The following is a 19,683-nucleotide window of genomic DNA, read 5'->3' on the forward strand; positions in this document are numbered from 1 at the left end:
TTGGATTGGGGAAGTATCAGGAAGCTGAATGTGAATGCAGCCTAAAACAGGAGGGTATATGCCCTGGCTGAGCAATGCCAGCACACACCCCATACAAACTGCCACCTAAATTCATCTCTATCCTGAATTCCGCATGGGACTTCTTAAAACTAGCATCTTTGCTAACATCTGGTCATGGTGGATTAGATTGGGCTCTATATCTAGTGATCACAAGAAATATATGTGTAGAGATGAAGAAGGTGCCTCATGAAGACATAGGGAAGAGGCCAAGTGACAATGAAGACAGGGAAAGGAATGTTGCATCTACAAACTGTGGCTGGACAGCAGAAGCTAGTAGCTCTTAATGGCCTCTAGGAGTCTAAAAGAACAAATGGCTCCAGTGTCAAGTTGCCTTGTTTGTGGTATTTACAATATAAACTCAAGAAGATAAAATGGAAAATTGGAAGATTATTTTGAGATTTAATTTTTTATTATGTGTATGCATATGTTCTATGTGTAGGTATGTGTACATGAGGACAGATGCCAACAGGGTCCTTAAGACGTCATCAGATCTCACGGAGCTGCAGTTATAGGCAGTTGTGAGGTACTGAATGTGGGTACTAGGAACTGAACTCTGGTCCTCTCCAAGAGCAGCAGACACTATTACCTGCTGAGCATCTCTCCAGCTCCAAGCTAGGACAATCAATAATGTTTAAGAAATATGAGCCTTATCTCCTTTCTTAGACATATTTGCCCCTGAATTTTTTTCCTTCCTGCAACACTTACATTTTTCAGAGTCAAGCCATAAACTGCTAATTCAACACATAAATTGAATTTTGTTACCCAAACATGATAGTGCCATTTTCCAAGTATTTAATTTCCTTAGCTCCTTGATTTGTTTCCACCGAGAGTGTCTGAGTCGTTTACTTGTGTAAGTGAAGTGATATATTTACATACAACTTTTTATACATTTGCATACATTAGTGAATATTTTAAAAAGAAACATGATTTACACGATTCCAGATTCAACAACATTCTAATGCATTAGAGTCTCCAATAAGACAGGAACCATCAGTTATACAGGCCATTAAGTGGAGAAGGATTAAGTTAAGCTAAAATTTACTGGTGCGTGGAGCACGGAAGAACATTATCTGTTGCATAAATGCTGTAATATAATTCATGATTTCTCCATTAGCCAAGAACAAAGTAAGTTCATGCTAAGAATCTTGCTTGAAAGGGTGAGAATATTCTTTTACAAGACTATTAGATAAATTTCCTCTTTTGGTAGGGACTTTTATTACCCTGTCTTAATTTTTTATAATGCTGTCTCAGAAGTCCTCTGTTTTTAAAATATGGACATTTCTCTTGATATAGTTATATATTTGACCGTTTTTACTGAAGAAACAAAAGAATCTGATATGATTGATGATTCGATCAATTTATTTGGGTTGATTCCCATTCAGAAACACAGGCGATGTCGCATATGGAAGTATGAATGCTTGAAGCAATATTGAAAACTCGGGTCTTTTGGTACTTTCTGTACAAGATTTCTCATCCTCAGAACAATTTACATGTTAGGATCATGTTTCTTATAGGAACTGTGCTGCATATCCTGAAAAGTTAAGCCACATCTATGACTTTTCCCAACAGATGCCAATAGCAGCATCCTAGACAAGAAAATGAAAAAAAAAATGTTCTTCTAAGTTGTTAGATACCTCTGCTCCAAGCTGGAAAATATTCACAGCCAGAGTATCGTGAAGCTCATTCCTTCCCTCCTTTCTAGAAAACTTTTGATTCGAGAGGTGTTAGATGAAGCTTCATAAGTACGGACATTGTGGAATGTGGTGAGAGAATTGCACATGTCCAGAGCAAGATGCATGAAATAGCCCAGGCTAACCCAGCTGAGGCATGAAAGGCTTTGGTGTAGAGCAGTGGGCATCACAGGATATGAGGAGGTAAGAAGGTCAAGTGAAGAAAAAGCAGTCCACACTACTGAGGTTGAAAAGGGTTTGGAGAGAATTGGGGCAAGCTGGTATTGATCATCACTGAATCATGACTGTAGTAGAACAATATGTGGCATTGGGGGTGTCTGCGTCCTATGAGCTAATGGCCCACACACTTCTTAGGACATACTGCAATGACGCAGCAGCCAGATGGAGGGTTTCCATTGGTCAGATGTTGGGGAAGTTTGAGCCCTAAAACATGATAATAGTAAATATTGTAATACACTGATAAAATAAGAATACATGAGTCTATACTAATAAAACACATACATATTAATGAATATTTTCATATTCTTAAAGTCAGTCTTCACAAAATATATCTTTGTTAATAGACAGTGGTAACTTCAGAGAGGAGAATCTTGACAGGCATGACAGTAACAAACTCCTCAAACTTTATATTATCAATAATAAGTCATTTAAAAATGATATTATAGAGAATAAAATGGAATATGAAGAACACAGAATCACTGTGATATTTCCCTTTCAAATATCCAAAAGATGAAGTCTATTGTGGAGTAAATAACAGTCAAATCTAAAATAACCAAGCGTAGTTACTTCAAAATGTGAGACAGCAAAAGTCAAGAAAAGATGGAGGACTTCCTCCCCATATATGTGCTATATGACATTCATTGTAGGTGAAATGCCATATTGAATTGAGGATTATAAACCCTAATATTGCAACACTGAAGTATAGGAATGAAAAAGGAATGGGACTTGCTACACGGCTCAACAGTTAAGGCGCTTTCAGCCCTTGCAGAGGACCCGAGTACAGTCACCAGCACCTATGTCAGGGACATTACAAACTCTTACAACTCCAGCTCCGGGAAATCCACTGCCTGGCTTTTACAGCAACCTGCACAAGTGCAAATGCCCACACACTGACGTGCACACAGAGGCGCAGCTAGAAATAAAATTGATATTTAAAAGAAAATGAAGATTGAAGAAAGCATTAGGAGAAGAACGCATGTGAAATACTACTCATTTATAAATGTCTGGCCTTTTAGGAGAGTTGAATGGTTCCTTTTTAAAATGTTTTAATGTATAATGGACACCTATAGCAGATACATTTTAAAATATAGTACCTTTTTCCTATTAAAAAAAAATCTCCACTTGCCTTCTGGGAAGTTTTTGTTAGATTCCCCCATGCTCCCTCTGTGCCTGAATTCTATTCTTCTTACCAGGCTAAAAGAAAGGAGGGCAGAAAAGGTACTGACAGAGAGCTGTAAGGAAAGGACAAACCTCCCCCTGATTAGACACAGCTCATTTATGCAGCTTTGTTCTCGGGCCACACACAGAACAATGCAGGCTCTTTCATGCTTGCCAGGAGTTCACCTCATCAACAAGATGAGCAATTTAACTAGCACTCAAATTCTATACCTGGTGGATTTGGTTCAAATCAGTTTCATTTCCTTCAAAATCCTAATGAGGCCCGAGGTCATGGGACCAATCTGCCCTTTGCTTTCTGTAAGGCCTCAGCTTCCAGGGCCTCCTACCAATGGGTTTTAAAGGAAGAGGGAACCTTCCCCCTTTTCTGTCATACAATAAGTGCATCGGGAAAAGCTGCTGAGACTCTGACAAGAGAAATGATTTTGCAGGAATAATATTCTTCCAGTCCACCTTCAGCCTCTTTGCATCCTGCAAACAGTGGTGGTTTGTCACCTCATTGGCACTCGTGGCATTAATTAATATCACCTCAGGCCGTCTCTAAGCTCTATGCCTTGCAATTGGTGTTGGCTGAGGGCAGAAAACAACATCTGCTAAGAAATATTTATTTATTCACCAGGCTTTCTAGAACCCATCACCATAAGCCTTATCCCCCCAAAATGAAACCCTGCAATAACACAAATCATTGGCAGGCTCTGACACTACTTGAGTGATTGCTCCTACTTCAAAAATGCGAACTGCCTTATTACCGGGGCAGGCTTCAAATAAAAAGCAAACAGAAGTCCCCTCTCCTTGGTCCCAATGCCTATCTCCTGCAAGGTTGCCAACCACAGAACCAGTGGTAGTTTTAAGGCACATACTAAAAGGTGGTCCAGTCATGTTACAGGGGAGCAGAGCTATATTCTGTCATTGCTCGCACAGGAAAGAAGTTCTTTAAATTAATTAGATAAACAAATAAAATGCTGCATGCTGAAACTCAGCCAAGTGATTCATTTTTCTTCAGTTTTTAAGTATTTTCTCTCCCAATGTAATCTATAATAATTTCCCACTATGAATATTGCATAGCTTCCCGTTAATTATGTATGCCAATGAAACCTGTCACCCGGTCTGCCCTTCCCCTTCCATATTCCAAGCTGAACAGAGTTCTGTGTGCTTTCACAGAGACAATGAGAGACCATACAGGGCTTTAAATGCTGGAAAATTTTCCAGAGTTTCTATTAATAAAATATTTCCATAACAATATTTTTCTACACAGAAATTCAGTATGAAATTACTACTCATTTTTTTTCTGGATCTCAATTTCACATATTTTAAAAAAAATCTCTTCTTACCTGTAACAAAATAGATTACTATTCAAACTTCAAAAGGTTTAAACGAAATACATTCTACATATAGACAAAATTTTCAAACACTATAAAGAGTAGCTATGTACAAACTCGTAAAGAAGGACTCATGAATATGAACTACCAAGTTTAATAGCCTTTTGGGGGGAAGTCTTATACTGTTTTCAACCAGAAAATACTATGGTAGTGAAGCAATGCAAGTATAGAAAGACAAAGAATTAGTTTTCTAACTCAGATGTTGACCTTCTAAGTGTCCAATATGTGTTCTTAGGTGCGACTAGACGTGGGGAGAAACTAGAAAGGGACCCGACCATGAGAGTGAAGCAAAGGAGGCTTTAAGGGAGAAGGGGTGCAAAGTGTAGTAGAACACACATGGTCTGAGTACAGGAGTCTAGAGTGGGCTGGTAGGGCATAGCAGGAGACAGGAGGAGGAAAGCGTGCAAAAGACACAGCCCAAACTAAGTACGAAAACACCGTGAGGAAGCATGCTACCTTGCAAGCTATCTAAAAAATAACAAGTAAATGAATTGCTTAACAGACTTAGCTAGAAGCAGATTCCCCAAACCACGGGCCAGCTTTTAGAAGACAGAGACAGAGACCTTTCTACTGGAGAAGAGGAAATCCGAGTTGGATGTATTTGGAAGACTATTGCCTTTGTGATTTATTTTTATCAATTATCATATTTATTAGCAAGTAGCTTTATTTCTGGTGAGGTTCTATTCTGTTTTTTTTTTCATATAGAATTCAGTAAAGAATGAGTTGGTTAAAAAAAAAAGTTCCAGGGAAAAAATAAAAATAAGGGGAAGGAGGTTAAGAATTCATGGGTGTTACTATGACATCATTCACTATAAAATGTATTCTTACATTCTGTAAGAATTATTGACAAGGACAGACAACTTCGCTAACCAATTTAATACAAAGGATATACTTAGATACAATATTAATTTAAATAAGGAAAAATACAATGGGTTAACAAACATTACAAAAAAGAACACATTTTATCACTTAATATCCTGATAAACTTCTCAATTTTTATTTACTTTTTTAAACAATCTTTCCTCATTTTACATACCAATCCCAGTTCTTACTCCCTGTCCTCGTCCCATTCACCCCATCTTCCACTCACCCCATACCCTACCCACTACTCATAGAGCGAGCATATGGCTTCCTTCCCATGGGGAGTCAACAAAGCCTGTCACATCACTTAAGGTAGGACCAAGGCCCTCTCCCTCTGTATCTGTGCTGAGCAAGGTAATCCTCCAAAAAAAAAAAAAAGTCTCCAAGAAGCCAATTCATGCAGAAGGAATAAATCCTGGTCCCACTATCAGTGGCCCCACAGACTGCCCCAGCCACACAACCGTCACCCACATTCAGAGGACCTAGTTTGGGCCTATGTAGGTTTTCCAGCTGTCATGTCAGTCCAGAGTCAGTGACCTACCACTAGCTCAGGGTCAGCTGTTTTTTTTTTTTTTTTTTTTTTGTGGATATCCCCACCATGGTCTTGACCCCTTTACTCATAATGTCGCTCCTCCCTCTCTTCATCTGGAGCTTAGCTGTGGATCTCTGCATCTGCTTCCATCAGTTGCAGAATGAACGTACTCTGATGACAGAGGAAGGCCAGTTCAGCACACTCTCCACTACTGTTTATGGTCTTTGTAGATTCCTGGGAATTTCCCTAGTACCAGGGAGGACTGGGGGTGGTATGCTTTCTTTTAAGGACTTTAAAAGTGGACCTCAAACATAATTAACAACTTTCAGCCACTGCAGACAAGATGACTGTGAGGTTTATCTGTTCAGTGACTATATTCTCAAAGTGGCTTGGGCTTTGTGGTTTCCAGTTCACAGCATATGGAATGGACATGTCCTGTAGGTCTTCTTTAAAGAGGTCAAAAAACATTTTAAGCTAACAACATGCATCACTTGGCAATTCTATCACCATTACCCCACAAAGCAGGTAAAGGTTTCATTGTTTTGTATTGTCCCCAAACGTATGACCACATCAGTAGTAGGTTTTTTGGGTTTTTCTTGGTTTTGTTTGTTTGCTTGTTTTCTAATTTAATTTATTTCTTTTACATCCACATCACAGTTTCCACTCCCTCCTCTCCTCTCAGTCCCTCCTCATACCTCCCCCTCCCCAGTCCACTCCTCCTCAGCTTCTGCTCAGAAGAAACAGGCTTCCCATGGATATCAACAAAACACGGCACATCAAGTGGCTGTAAGACTAAGCGCCTCCCCTTGTATTAAGGCTGGGCAAGACAACCCAGTATGAGGAATAGGTCCCCAAAAGCCAGCAAAAGAATTGTAGACAGTCCTTTTTTTCTATTGTTAGGAGTCCTGCAAGAAGACTAAGCTATACAACAGTCACATATATGCGGAAGTCCTACGTCAGTGCCCTGCAGGCTACCTGGCTGTAGGTTCAGTCTCTGTGAGCTCCTAGGAGAACATGTTAGTTGTTTCTGTGACTTTTCTTGTGATGTCCTTGACCCCTCTGGCTTCTACCATCTTTCCTCCCTCTCTTCGGCAAGATTCCTGGAGCTCAGCCTAATGTCGGTTGTGGGTCTCTGCTTCTAGTTCCGTGAGTTACTGGGTGAAGCTTCTCTGATGACAATTGACGTCGTTATCAGTCTGTGAATATAGCAAATTATTGTTAGGCATCACATCAGTACTAAACTTGAGAGCAAAATTGGATGATCCTGCAAGAACCTATTTTCAGCATCTATGAGGTGTTTTTATTTCTTTCCTATTTAAAATAGGTTTTCCATATTCTATAAATTCTCAATGGAAAGATAAGATGATTTCTTGTTTCTATGGACATAAAACAAAGAAAATTTCAGTTTAGGTACCTCAATATTTACACTTGCAAGCAAATTAACATTATAAAGCACACAGCTTTTTACATTCAAAACTATAAAGACTATATAATTAATGGGCCATTTTACAAGACAAAAATAAAAGATTTTTTAAAAAGAAATAAATTCTATGCCCATACTGTAAGATAACTTGAGATTTATAGGATTTAAAATAATTATTAATGCTTGAGCTAAGTTTTACAGTTTTCCATGCTTTAGCTGAGAGAATGATTTATTTCTTAAATATAAAAGTGAGGAGGAAGCCTTATTGGGTGCATTTCCTTTGTGGTCCAGGGGACAGGCTAGTTTCACATGCAGTAAATTACAGTGGTAAGTACCCGGATGTATTTAGCCCAGCTGTGTAAAATATGCCAACACTGCTTTCTAAACAAAGCAGAAGTGTCCAAAATAGTAACAATCAGTGGGTTTTCTCCCTAAAGCCAAATAGCCAGGAAATTGGCTTTGAAAGAAGTTAGGTTCACCCTGATTAGATTATAAGAAGCTATGAATATATCAGTTTCATCCAAAGTAATATTTTGACAGCTGATGAAAAAATACTTTTAAAATAAATTCTTCAATACTAGAAAATATGAATGTTCTTTTTGTCCTTTAAGGCATGGAAATTCTCTCTCTCTCTCTCTCTCTCTCTCTCTCTCTCACACACACACACACACACATCTATCTATCATCTATCTATCTATCATCTATCTATCTATCTATCATCTATCTATCTATCATCTATCTATCTATCATCTATCTATCATCTATCTATCTATCATCTATCTATCTATCATCTATCTATCTATCTATCTATCATCTATCTAGCTATCTATCTATCATCTATCATCTATCTATCTATCTATCTATCTATCTATCTATCTATCCTCTCTCCCTCCATGCTTCTTCCCCAAGCATCCCTCCCAGTAAACAACTGTCAGCACTGCAGCCACCAGCTTCCATGTGGGAATCTCGTAGTCCTGCCAAAGAATGAGAAATCGTCGATAATCTGCCATGTTTGTCTTTATTTCACCAGTGCAGCAGCTACAGAAGGCCGTCATTAAATATTTACTAGATGACTGAAGGGATAGGGACAGATGGATGAGTAAAATAAAATCACCCAGAGAGGGTCTCAGCTTCCATACGAGGTCATTTTCATCCTTTTATAGATGCAATTGAACATATATTTAAAGTGATGACCAACGCCCCAGGTCCTTTCTAAAGCTGTTTAAAACAACCAGAGTATTTTGGGAGTCCCTACTACCTAAGAAGTTCACTTTGAGGAAGGATGAGATAAACAGTACTTCTAAATTCTATTAAAAACAATGAGAGTGATTGAGTGTTCCCACACACCAGGCCAGTATTGATTTTCATCACTTTTCTCACAGTTCTTGTCTATTTGTCAACAGGAGAAACCAAAGAAAAAGAAAGGAACTGAATCCTCTTATTGCCACATCATTTCTTAGGTCATCTCTGCACTGTAACAGAATACTCAAAAATGAATATTTTATAAAGAGGACAAATTCATTTATTATGGAAGCATGGAAGTCAAGGTCAAGAGCTTCACTTGCAGAGGGAATTCATACATACTCTGACATCCTGTGGGGGAGGCAGAAGGGCAAGAGATCATCTCAGAGTAGAAAGGAGAGCCGAATACAGCCCTTAGTCACTAGTCCATTCCTGTGATAAGGGCATTAATTCATAGACAAGGTCTGTGCCCCATGACATAATCATCTCTTCAGGGTCCCCACTTCTCACAGCTCTGTTGGGGATTTTGTTTCCAATACAGGAACTCTGAAGGACATGTACAAAACACAGAACACAGTACATGCAAGAGCTCATGGCTGGGCTCGACTTTTTTTAAAGTGTGTGTGTGTGTTTGTGAGCAGTAAGTATGTTTGTGTGCCCGCAGAACCCAGAGGAGGATGTCAGGTGTCCTGCTACATCACTGTCAGTCATATTGGGGTTGGAACTTTCTAAACTGTATGTTTAATCACCAGGAAATTCTTTTCTCTATCAAAGGTAACATTAGTTTTGACTCACAGAATATTTTCTGGGTGTGAGTCTGAATTACTGACAATTCAGACAATATTTTGGGAAGAGAAAAATATCCATTTCATTCATTTCCATGCTTTGACAAGTGAAGTTACTGAAATAGCAGATATTACTTAATATTGCTTTACAGAGATATAAATAATAGGTTTGTCTGACGGAACATAGAAATTATAAACATTGTGCAAAGATGGGGGATATCTTTTGCCAAAAATGGCAAAGAGACTTCAACTTTGTGTGAACGTAGTAATGCCTAGAGATGGATGCAAAAGGCAAAGCTGGAGGAATGCCTGATTTGGTTGGTAAGAGTGCTCTGTGCCACAAGTCCACAGAACCCCGTCACTAGGCATGAATTGCACACTCACAACACAGCAGCAGCCACAAGATGTAGTCTGGTGTCTTGGTTCTTTTTTAAGTGCTTATTTTATTTTTAGTTATGTGTGTTTATGTTGGGAGATGGGTGCACGTTCACATTATGAGTGCCGATACCCAAATGAGATAGAGGATGCCAGCAGATGTCCTGGAGCTGAAGTGACAGGCAGTCACGAGCTTCCCGGCAAAGGCTCTGGGAAGTGAACTTGGATCTTCTGTAAGTTGTCCACACTCCCAACTACCGAGCCTCTGTCTTTCTTGCTCTCTAATGGAGTTGTTCTTTAATCTGGCTGTGTATTAGATGAGTCTCTGAAGCTTCTCAAACATTGGTTTCTTTTTGTTGTTGTTATTATCTTATCGTGCTGATGTGAACATGTACATGCCAGAGTGCACATGTGGTAATCAGAGGACAACTTTGCAGCATAAGAGCCCTTTCCACCTTTATGTGAGTCTGGGAGTGTCTTCTTTAGGGTTTCTATTGCTGTGATGAAACATCATGACCAAAGAGCAAGTTGGGGAAGAAAGGGTTTACTAGGCTTACACTTCAGCATTACTGTTCATCACTGAAGGAAGTCAGGATAGGAACTCAAACAGGGCAGGATCCTGCAGGAAGAAGCCGATGCAGAAGCCATGGAGGGAAGCTGCTTACTGTCTTGCTCCCCATGACTTGATCAGCCCACCTTCTTATAGAACCCAGGACCAGTAGCCCAAGAATGGCACCACCCACCGTGGGATGGGCACTCTCCCATATATCACTAATGGAGCAAATGCTGGATCTCACTGAGGCATATCCTCAAGCAAGGCTCCTTCCTCTGATGAGTTTAACTTGTGTCAAGTTGATACACAAAACAGCCAGGACAAGGAGTCAAACTCAAATTACCCAGCCTGCATGGCAAAAATCTTTATGTATGCACCCCTACAAAGTATTTATAAAATATTTTAGAAAAAAAAACCCAATCCTTTATTTATACAAGCTTATAGTACTAAAAAAAAATCATGTAAAAACCTTATAAGGTAGATCTAAAAGTACATATGTACTCCCATGATTTCTTGAATTGAGTAGTCACCTCATCCTAAACTCGGTATAATCCAAGGCACTATAAAAAAAAATGCCTTGGAATAGTTAACTCACAAAGAGGTGTCTGATGAGGGCCTCTTCACTAGATGGTCCCCCACATGAAGAGACTAGAGAATTGAATATGGACCTTCCTCATATGACATTAATTCCATAGCAGGAGATCCCTCATGATTTAATTCCTTCCTAAACGACCTGGTCCTGCCCACTACCACTTAGGTGATTAAGTAGCAGTATGGGTCCTATAGAGCATGCATTCTGACCCTCTCAAACCTCAGTTTAAAAGGTTTAAAATATCTCCAGTTGTAGTTTTGTTTGCAAATGTAATTTCCTACTTCACATCACAATGCAACATGTACTTTAATAGTTGGGACTAAAGTATTATCTTGCATGTAAGAATATAATTATTAATGGAAACTGTCTTTAATGTTCGAACCACTAGGAAACAAAATAAAAACAATGTTTTAACATGAAACAGAGAATATGGTCTCAAGTAGCTTTCAGAATGTCCAGTATTTTCATCAAACATTTTTCTTCAGTCCAATTTGTTAACTTCAATTAAGGGGATTAAACAAAGCATTCATTTATTTTACAAACTCATTGTATTTCTATTCCAAATGGCAAAAGTTCAATATTTTCGCTAGTGTAGCCCTGCCAGTAGAGGTTCTCAATATGCCTCAATAAAAGAGGCATGGAAACAAGAGTGAAGATTTGGGGGAAAATGGAAAATCTCGAATAATTCTGGATGTTACTCCCCCTTTCTACTGCACCAGAATAATAGCCCTCTGAAACAGTAGCACGTAAAGGGCAGTTTCTGAGACCTTCGCTTCCCCGCAAAGGAAGAAAGGTCACACACATTTCTTCTTGCTGCAATGAATAAGAAGAAGTCAGGGGATTCCTTGTAGCAATCCTGGAATAATTATGAAATAGTTGATTAAGTTCAAAGTTAGTATCTGTTCCTTTAAAAGTCTTTCATAGTCTATCTCTGGAGGGAGATAATTCTATCAAATTTGAATTAATCCATAGATAATGGCAATCCTATCACTCATCATTATGTATCTCTATATAGAAAATTAATAATGCATGCATTCTCAGATTTCACATAAAAAATAACTCAGGGCCAGATTACAGAAGGGATTAATTGTAAACACTATGAGTTATGGCAGACACCCCAAGAAAGGGATTAATCAACTTCAAACACATAACATAACAATAATAGCCCAACCACAGATAATTCTTTGAAGAATGGGGTTTTGGGATGCAAGTCACACAATGATCCCTTCATAGATATAATAAAACATTTAAAAAATTACACTACTGCTATCATTATAAAGTATAATCAGGTTCCCATATTACCATCATTACTGAAGCCTATAGTAGAATTAATTGTTCTCCATTTCAAGTAAAAAAATAGGCTAGGCTCCTTATCAGTATGCATTCCAAAGAGTTCACATTTTGAATACTTAATCTCATGATTAGCAGCTGGGATATAAGAATATATTCACTTTATCTTAGACGATGTCTTGTGATTTCCTGCATCTTGGGGTATTGTGCATCATTTAAGAAGAGCTTTTCACTTTAAGGATAACTGAATTAAGAGCATCCCCCATTCTGTAAAAATATATGCTAATATGTGCAAGATAAAATATCCCATGGTTGCCATTTTAAAATTAATGTCAGGTAATGGCCCGCCCATCCTCTCTGATCTGAATTCAGTTTACACAGTTGGCTCATGCGTGCACAACTCCCATCATAACCTTATCACAGTGCATGACAGTCGCTAGGAAGCTGCCTGTGTGCATTAAGTGTAGTAACACAGTAGTTGTCACATTCAAATTGACTTAATTTATTTACTTAATGGTCTTCAAGTACCCCCATATATACCATGTGGTAGAAGTCTCCATTTCCTTTACAACTGAATGATACCATTGTGTGCTCAAACCACATCTTGTTTATCCACCCACGGGAGAACACTTGGGTTTCCTTCTCATAGCACGAATAAAAAAATCCCGAGACAAATACTGAGGTTCAACCTGAAGATCAGAAAAGCAAAGCAGCCAGTCACTAGAGAGCTCTTACCTCTGTGAAATCTTCAGACTGAAAGAGAGAATATTCCTTTCTCAACCTGCCTTATATTCCTCTCTAGTGCTGGGATTAAAGGCATACATCACCACTGCCTGGCTTCTATGGCTAACTAGTGGCTTCTGGAATTAAAGTTCTGTGCCACCACTGTCTGGCATGTATGGCTGAATAGTGTGGCTGTTTTGCATTCTGATCTTCAGGCAAGCTTTATTTATTAAAACACAAATGAAATATTACTACATTTCTCCTTTGGAAGTACTCTAATGGAAAGGTAGCCATGAGAACGAGAGAGCAATATTTCTTCTGCCACTCTGCTTTCACTGCCTTCTTGTCTGTATCCCAAGAGATGGAATTTCTAGATCATAAAATAATTCCACTTTAACCATCTGAGAAATCCCCACACTGGTTTTCACAGTGCCTGCATCATTTGATGCTAGACAAAAATGTGAAAAGTTCAAATTCCTCTGTATCCTTACCAATGTGTTATGTAATATTGTTCATTACCACTGAGACTATAATGCTCTTCAGCTATGGTTCTTTAATGTTCTTTCCAGTATGTATGTGGAGTTAATCCTGAACCCTTTTTTTCTTTCCAGAGAAAACGATGTTAAAGTTGAAGATTATAGAAAATAATATTTTCTAAGAAAATGTGTGACAACTGGTATATCTGACTGCTTTCTCCCACATACCTGATGGTCTTCTTTTCACAAAATTAGACTTGTGGAAGCCATGTATCACTCACCTATAATGTTAGCACTGAGGGGACTCAAGTAGGAGAATCATAAGTTCACATCAGTCCACACTGTAGGAAAAGACACTGCCTTCATGTCCAAAAACTGTAAGAAATCAGCCTTGAAAACATAATTACAAATAACATTATATAAACTAAAGAGATTCTGTTTAAGAATCTATATGCAATATATGCACTTAAATACACATATATGCACGCAATAACAATTATTGAGTTTGAAGGAGATCAAGGTGACATATAGAGAGGTTTTGGAGGGAGAAAAAGGAAGGAAAAATATTGTATTTATATTGTAATCTCAAAAATGAACATGAACAAATAATGATAACAAAAAGTATAGTCTTAATATTTTTTAAATAAATGAGATAGACCATTTTCATTGCTACTCTCATTTGAATGACATAAACCAAGTCATCTTGATTGTTGTGTCAAGGAACTCCATGCAAAGAACAAAGAACGGTCCACTTGAAAGGTAACATTTGGCTAGGTGATTTCATTATAATTTCAGTATTGCAAAAAGCAAACAGCAAGCAAACTTATTAAATGTATGTTAACATCATCACTACAGTATCAAATGTTGTCAAAGTAAAAATGATGACCCCTGCCTTCATGATATTAGAAAGAGAGCTGAATTCCAAAGGGAAGAGATGTAAAGCAGACATGGGGTGGGATGGATCCTCCCTCCAGGTTCTCCTTCTCTTCGCCTTTTGACTCCGTATTGTTCTTGCTCTTCTCGTGTTTCTCATTCCTGTGTCTACACTCAAGCACACTTTGCCCTCCATCTTCTAATCATCTCTTGGCACACATTCTATACCTTATGTCCAGACTCAAGCACACTTTGCCCTCTTCTAATCATCTCTTTGTACAGACTCTACCTGGCTGACTCTCCTAGCCCTTGTCACATCATCAGAGGCGTGATCACACCTGAATTCTTTTTCATAGTTGCTGACTCACCTGTGTGAGGAACAATGAGCAAGTGTACCTATTCAAAAGTGAATCTAATCCACAGCTAAGCACTGGGCTGAGCTCCTGGAGTCCAATTGAAGAGAGGGAGAAGTGACAATTTGAGAAAAGGGGTCAAGACCATGATGGGGAAACCCACAGAAACAGAGGACTCAAGCTAGTGGGAGCTCACTGACAGAGGAGAAACTACATACGACCAAATTAGGCTCATTGAATGTGGGTGACAGTTGTGTGGTTTGGGCAGTCTGTGGAGCCACTGACAGTGGGACCCAGATTTATCCCAAGTACTAGAATGGCTTTTTGGAGCCCATTTCTTTAGAGGGATACCTTGCTCAGCCTAGATATAGGGGGGAAGGCCTTAGTCCTGCCTCAAAGTGATGTGACAGACTTTTTTGACTCCCTATGGGAAGCCTATTCCCCTCTGAGAAATGGATGAGGGTGAGGTGGGGGTTGGGGGAGACAGAAGAGTGGAGGGAGAGAGAACTTGGATCCGTACATAAAATTAAAAAGATTTTTTTACATAAGATTAAAAAAAAGGAAGTAAACCTAAGAGTTTAATGCCTACTACTGTAATGGTTGTTGTTGCTATGCAATGAACATGAAAATGAATTCATTCTTTAGTCTACAGAACTAATCTAGAAACACTATTATAAAGTGTAAAGTGTTCAATATGTGCTTAAATTATTTTTACTTAATTTTTATATTTATTTATTGTGTGTGTCTGTCTATATGTATGTAGATGCCTGCACATCCATCACATTGCAAAGGACACCTTGCAAGAATCAATTCTCTACTTCTGCAATGTGGGCACTGTACTGAAGATCAAACCCAGATTATTAGATTTACAAGCAAGTACCTTTACCTACTGAGCCATATTGCCAGATCCTAACTTCAATATTTTAGGGATTTGCAAATTTTCAAACTTTAAACGTTTTACATTATTCAGTTTGATTTCCCCTAGTAATACTCCAAACTAACAAAACCAAAATATAAGCAGTTGTCTTTGAAGAACATACAATTCCCTTCTGTGTGTTTTGAATTTGGTTACTCTGTAAACAGACCATTGTTTCATTTCCATGCCCTTCATGGAGTTCTCATACACTAAAATCTGGCTCAAACTCCGGTAATTGAGTCTCACCAGAGAAAATGTCCATCTGGCTGCACAGGGCTCCCACCATCTCAGCAGACACACTCATGTTCTTTGGTCTTCCAAAGCATCTTTTCTTGATGTCACTTTCCTGGGCCTACGGTCCTGATCTGCCTCCAGATCCTGATTCTTGTTTCAGCATTGTATAATGTGAGGACAGAGGTGGTACCTGCCTTAGTATGCTATCGTATAAATACTGTAAAGCCACGTTCATACCACAGCTTGTAAGGGGCTTACTTTACACAACCCAGGGTCTCCATGATCTAGTTCCAGTACTGTATTCTACTATAATCTCTTATGTATGATAAGCTTTGCTGGCACTCTTTTCTCTTTCAACTCAATTAGAAAGGTGCTGTAGGAATTTCTACAGCCAGTAGCCTTTAAGTTACCCGCCCACTTGGGTGTGGCCTCCTATACTATTTATGCTGATGTAAAGCACATGGCCTCTCTCTTTTCTGGCTGCAGAATTCTGTTGCTGTTCTCCATTTCAGCAGAGGATTCTGATTTGTGAGTCTACCCCTAAATAAATAATCATCTATTATTCTCAATTCTGAGTTAGTGTGGGATTTCTTTTAAGCCTCCTTCTTCAGAAATGTTAGTTAGACCAATAACTACAAATACACTGACAGCTAAGTTTTCTATGAATCACTTTAAGCAAACAAAAACCTTAGGGTTGGATTATTTAATTTACTAATACTTTCAAACAATAAAGTTATGAAAAACATTCTTCTTTAACATTAAAAAATAGTATTTTAAAAGATACCAAGGCATTTAAAGAGCCATAAAAATAAGAGAAGGAAAATAAATCAATACATCTAAAATAAAACAAAACAAATATAATCTTAAAATTGGATCTACTCATTTGTTTGCTATGACAAAAAAATACTAATAAGTATGAAGAAGTGATTCATTCGAACCATGTTTTTCAAAGTTTGGTGAGCATCACACAGAAGGAATCAGTCTAAACATTCAAATTTTCACCCTCTCCCAAACCTAGTGAGCCAGAACCTGCTGTCCCATTAGTGTTTGTATTTTAGGATTTGAAATGCCTTTTACATGGACCAAAGTAAAAAATGCCACATGGACACTGCATGTTAAAGGCATAGTACTTTTAGCAAGCCAAAATGCAACATATGGTTTCCATTAAGACATTTCATATATTCCTTTAGTAATTCCTCTAAATCTCCTCGAGAAATAAATGTTGAAAATACAGTCAATCAAAATCTTAGGTATGTTCTTCTTCTTCTTCTTTTTTTTTTTAACAAACTTAATTCACTTTTATTTTCTTTGTATAAAAACCCTTATGTGGTGGCCACAGTTGGAGCCTGGGTTTTCTGAACAGAGTCTCTGGTGTGGGTTTTCACAAGATGGTCAGTGAATTCCTGATAAGGAGACTTGGTGAACACAGTCTCTTTCCAGAGGTCGGGGGTCAGGTAGCTGTAGGTCTTAGAGATGGTATCAAAGGTGGCCTTGCCAAAGTTGCCTAGAGTGGCAGTACAGCCCCTGGCTGATGTGTAGCAGTCATCAATGCCAGCCATCATCAGTAGCTTCTGGGCACAGGAGCGGAGACTATGCCAGTGCCTCCGGGGGCAGGAATGAGACGCACCAGCACAGAACCACGGTGGCCTGTCACTTTGCAAGGAACAGTGTGCCAATCTTGTTCCCCCAGTAGCCTCTCCGCACAGGGACAATGGAAAGCTTGGCCAAGATGATGGCCCCTCGGATGGCAGTGGCTACCTTCTTGGAGCACTTGACACCGAGACCTACGTGACCATTGTAGCCTTGAACCTGGTCCGCTGGCCTGCCCTAGTCTGCTTCTGCACAGCCATGAACTTCAGAACCTCATCCTTTAGGGAAGCTCCCAGGAAAAAGTCAATAATCTCAGATTCCTTAATGGGCAGGGAGAACAGGTAGATCTCCTCTAGGGACTTAATTTTCATGTCCTTAACCCGGCTGCCCAGCTTGGTGACAGGAATCCACTCCTTGTCTTCAGCTTTTCCTCCGCAAGCCCCGCGGTCTCAGTCTCGGCCACAGCCTCGATCACGGCGGCCATGGCCCCTCAGACCGCTGCCAAATCCTCCTGGGAAACCACCACGGCCTCCTGATCCTGGGCCCCCTGGGTCCTCCGGGCCCTTCTGCTGCACCGGCGTCATCTGCCATATGGTGTTTTCCAGAAGAAGAAGAAGTGTTCTTAATTTTTTAAGAATGATAAAATAAAGTCTAACATGAAGCATACCCAAAAGAATAGAGAATGACCACTTTAAAGCACCATTTTACATGATGAAAAGCAATCTAGCATCTTAACATCCTTTTATAAGAAAACAACAGGAACAATCTTGTTCACACACTGTGCAAAGGCATCAGATGCTCCTGCGTCGCCCAACAGAGGTCTGAAGTTCTTGTGTAGACACTAGGGCATTCCTGTTAAAAAGCAGTTTTATTAATGGACACAGGAAAACAAATTCAGTTAATCTTAGAAATTGTGATCTTCTGTCTGAAAACACAAGAGAACATATAGGAAAATGAATACTTACAGCAAGAATAAAAGTACCTCTGAACCACCCCAAAATCTTTCTACAATAAAAGTGACAAGTTTGAATTGTTCTTTACCCCATAAACAATGAAAAGCAATGAAGGAAACATTGATGGGGCCTGGAAAGCTGGCTCAGCAGGTCTTGCAGAGGACTGGAGTTTGATTTTCCAGAACCCTCATTGGGCAGGTAGAGGGTCCAACACCGTCTTCTAGCCTCAGTAGGCCCTTGTAAGCGTGTATGCCATGAGTGGATGCACACTTGCATAAACATGCACACGTAGCTTTGGGGAAAATATGAAAGAGATAAATCCAGAGAAAGCTTAAAAAGTAAGAGTGTGTATATGGAGCTTCCACGGTGATCATTCCAGTTACAGGGCACGACCGTGAACTCATTTTAACCTCGGTCTGCCAAAGGCCACCATGCTCAGCACATTCCCACCTACAAATGCAGTTAGACTGCCCAAACATGCCCTTTGTCTTAGCACATTTGGGTTGTTTATGATGCTTTTGAAAAATAAAGCTTTTAAATTTTTAATTAGTCATATCTCTAAATCTTTTTAATGTGTTTGTCTCTTGGCATGAGTCTCCATCTCTCCTTGGCAGTTTCCTCTCGTGACTCCATTCCTGGCATATTTTCCCTTGTTGGGGATCAGAAATCTTCTGTCCATTCATTCTTCCCAGCAGCAGACTTCAACACTTATTCTGCTAACAGAGATATAAATTTGCATTGTTAAGTTAAGAGATATTGTGATTCACTATAAAAAAAAGATTGAGGATGTATGAGAAGCTGAAGCAAGTATCCCGTTTTTTAACCCTACACACACACACACACACACACACACACACACACACACGCACAGACACACACACACTCACACACTGTCTCTCTCTTTCATGCACACATACACACACACACATATGCACAGGCTTATTGTCATCGGCTTATTGTCCTCATTTATTTCTACTATATTAATATGAACTATTAACCTTATAATTATATTTGTCTTTGAAAGAAGAAAAATCAAAATAATCACATCAAAATATTCTATCCAGAAAACAGGAGCAAATCCAACCTTACTTTCAAGAAAATAACCTTAAAAATTTCTACTTCAAAGCCGTGGTTTCCAGGAAGCACAGATGCATCTAGCAAGAACGTACAAAGAGAAAAGCACAGTGGTGCTGAGGCTGTCTTTCCTGATTCTCTCCACCACTTCCTCACTGCCCCACTCTCAGTTGATTTCAGATGATAACACACATTCACTTATTCTCCTCTATTTAACACATACTCGGCCATCTCTCAGCTCTTAGCTCAACATCACTTTCCCCATGAAGCCTTTCCGACTGTACACACAAGTGATATTTCATAAACTTTCACT

General features: G+C 39.1%; 1 pseudogene; it reads right to left on the bottom strand.

Annotated features, from left to right (window-relative positions):
* Positions 1-17,075: 17,075 nt before the first annotated feature.
* On the bottom strand, positions 17,076-17,934 carry LOC121453712 (annotated as a pseudogene).
* Between the last annotated feature and the right edge of the window lie 1,749 nt (positions 17,935-19,683).

Source organism: Microtus oregoni, unplaced genomic scaffold (assembly GCF_018167655.1).
Source record: "Microtus oregoni isolate MIOR12 unplaced genomic scaffold, Mior012 000011F_ref0000422, whole genome shotgun sequence".
NCBI lineage: Eukaryota > Metazoa > Chordata > Mammalia > Rodentia > Cricetidae > Microtus > Microtus oregoni.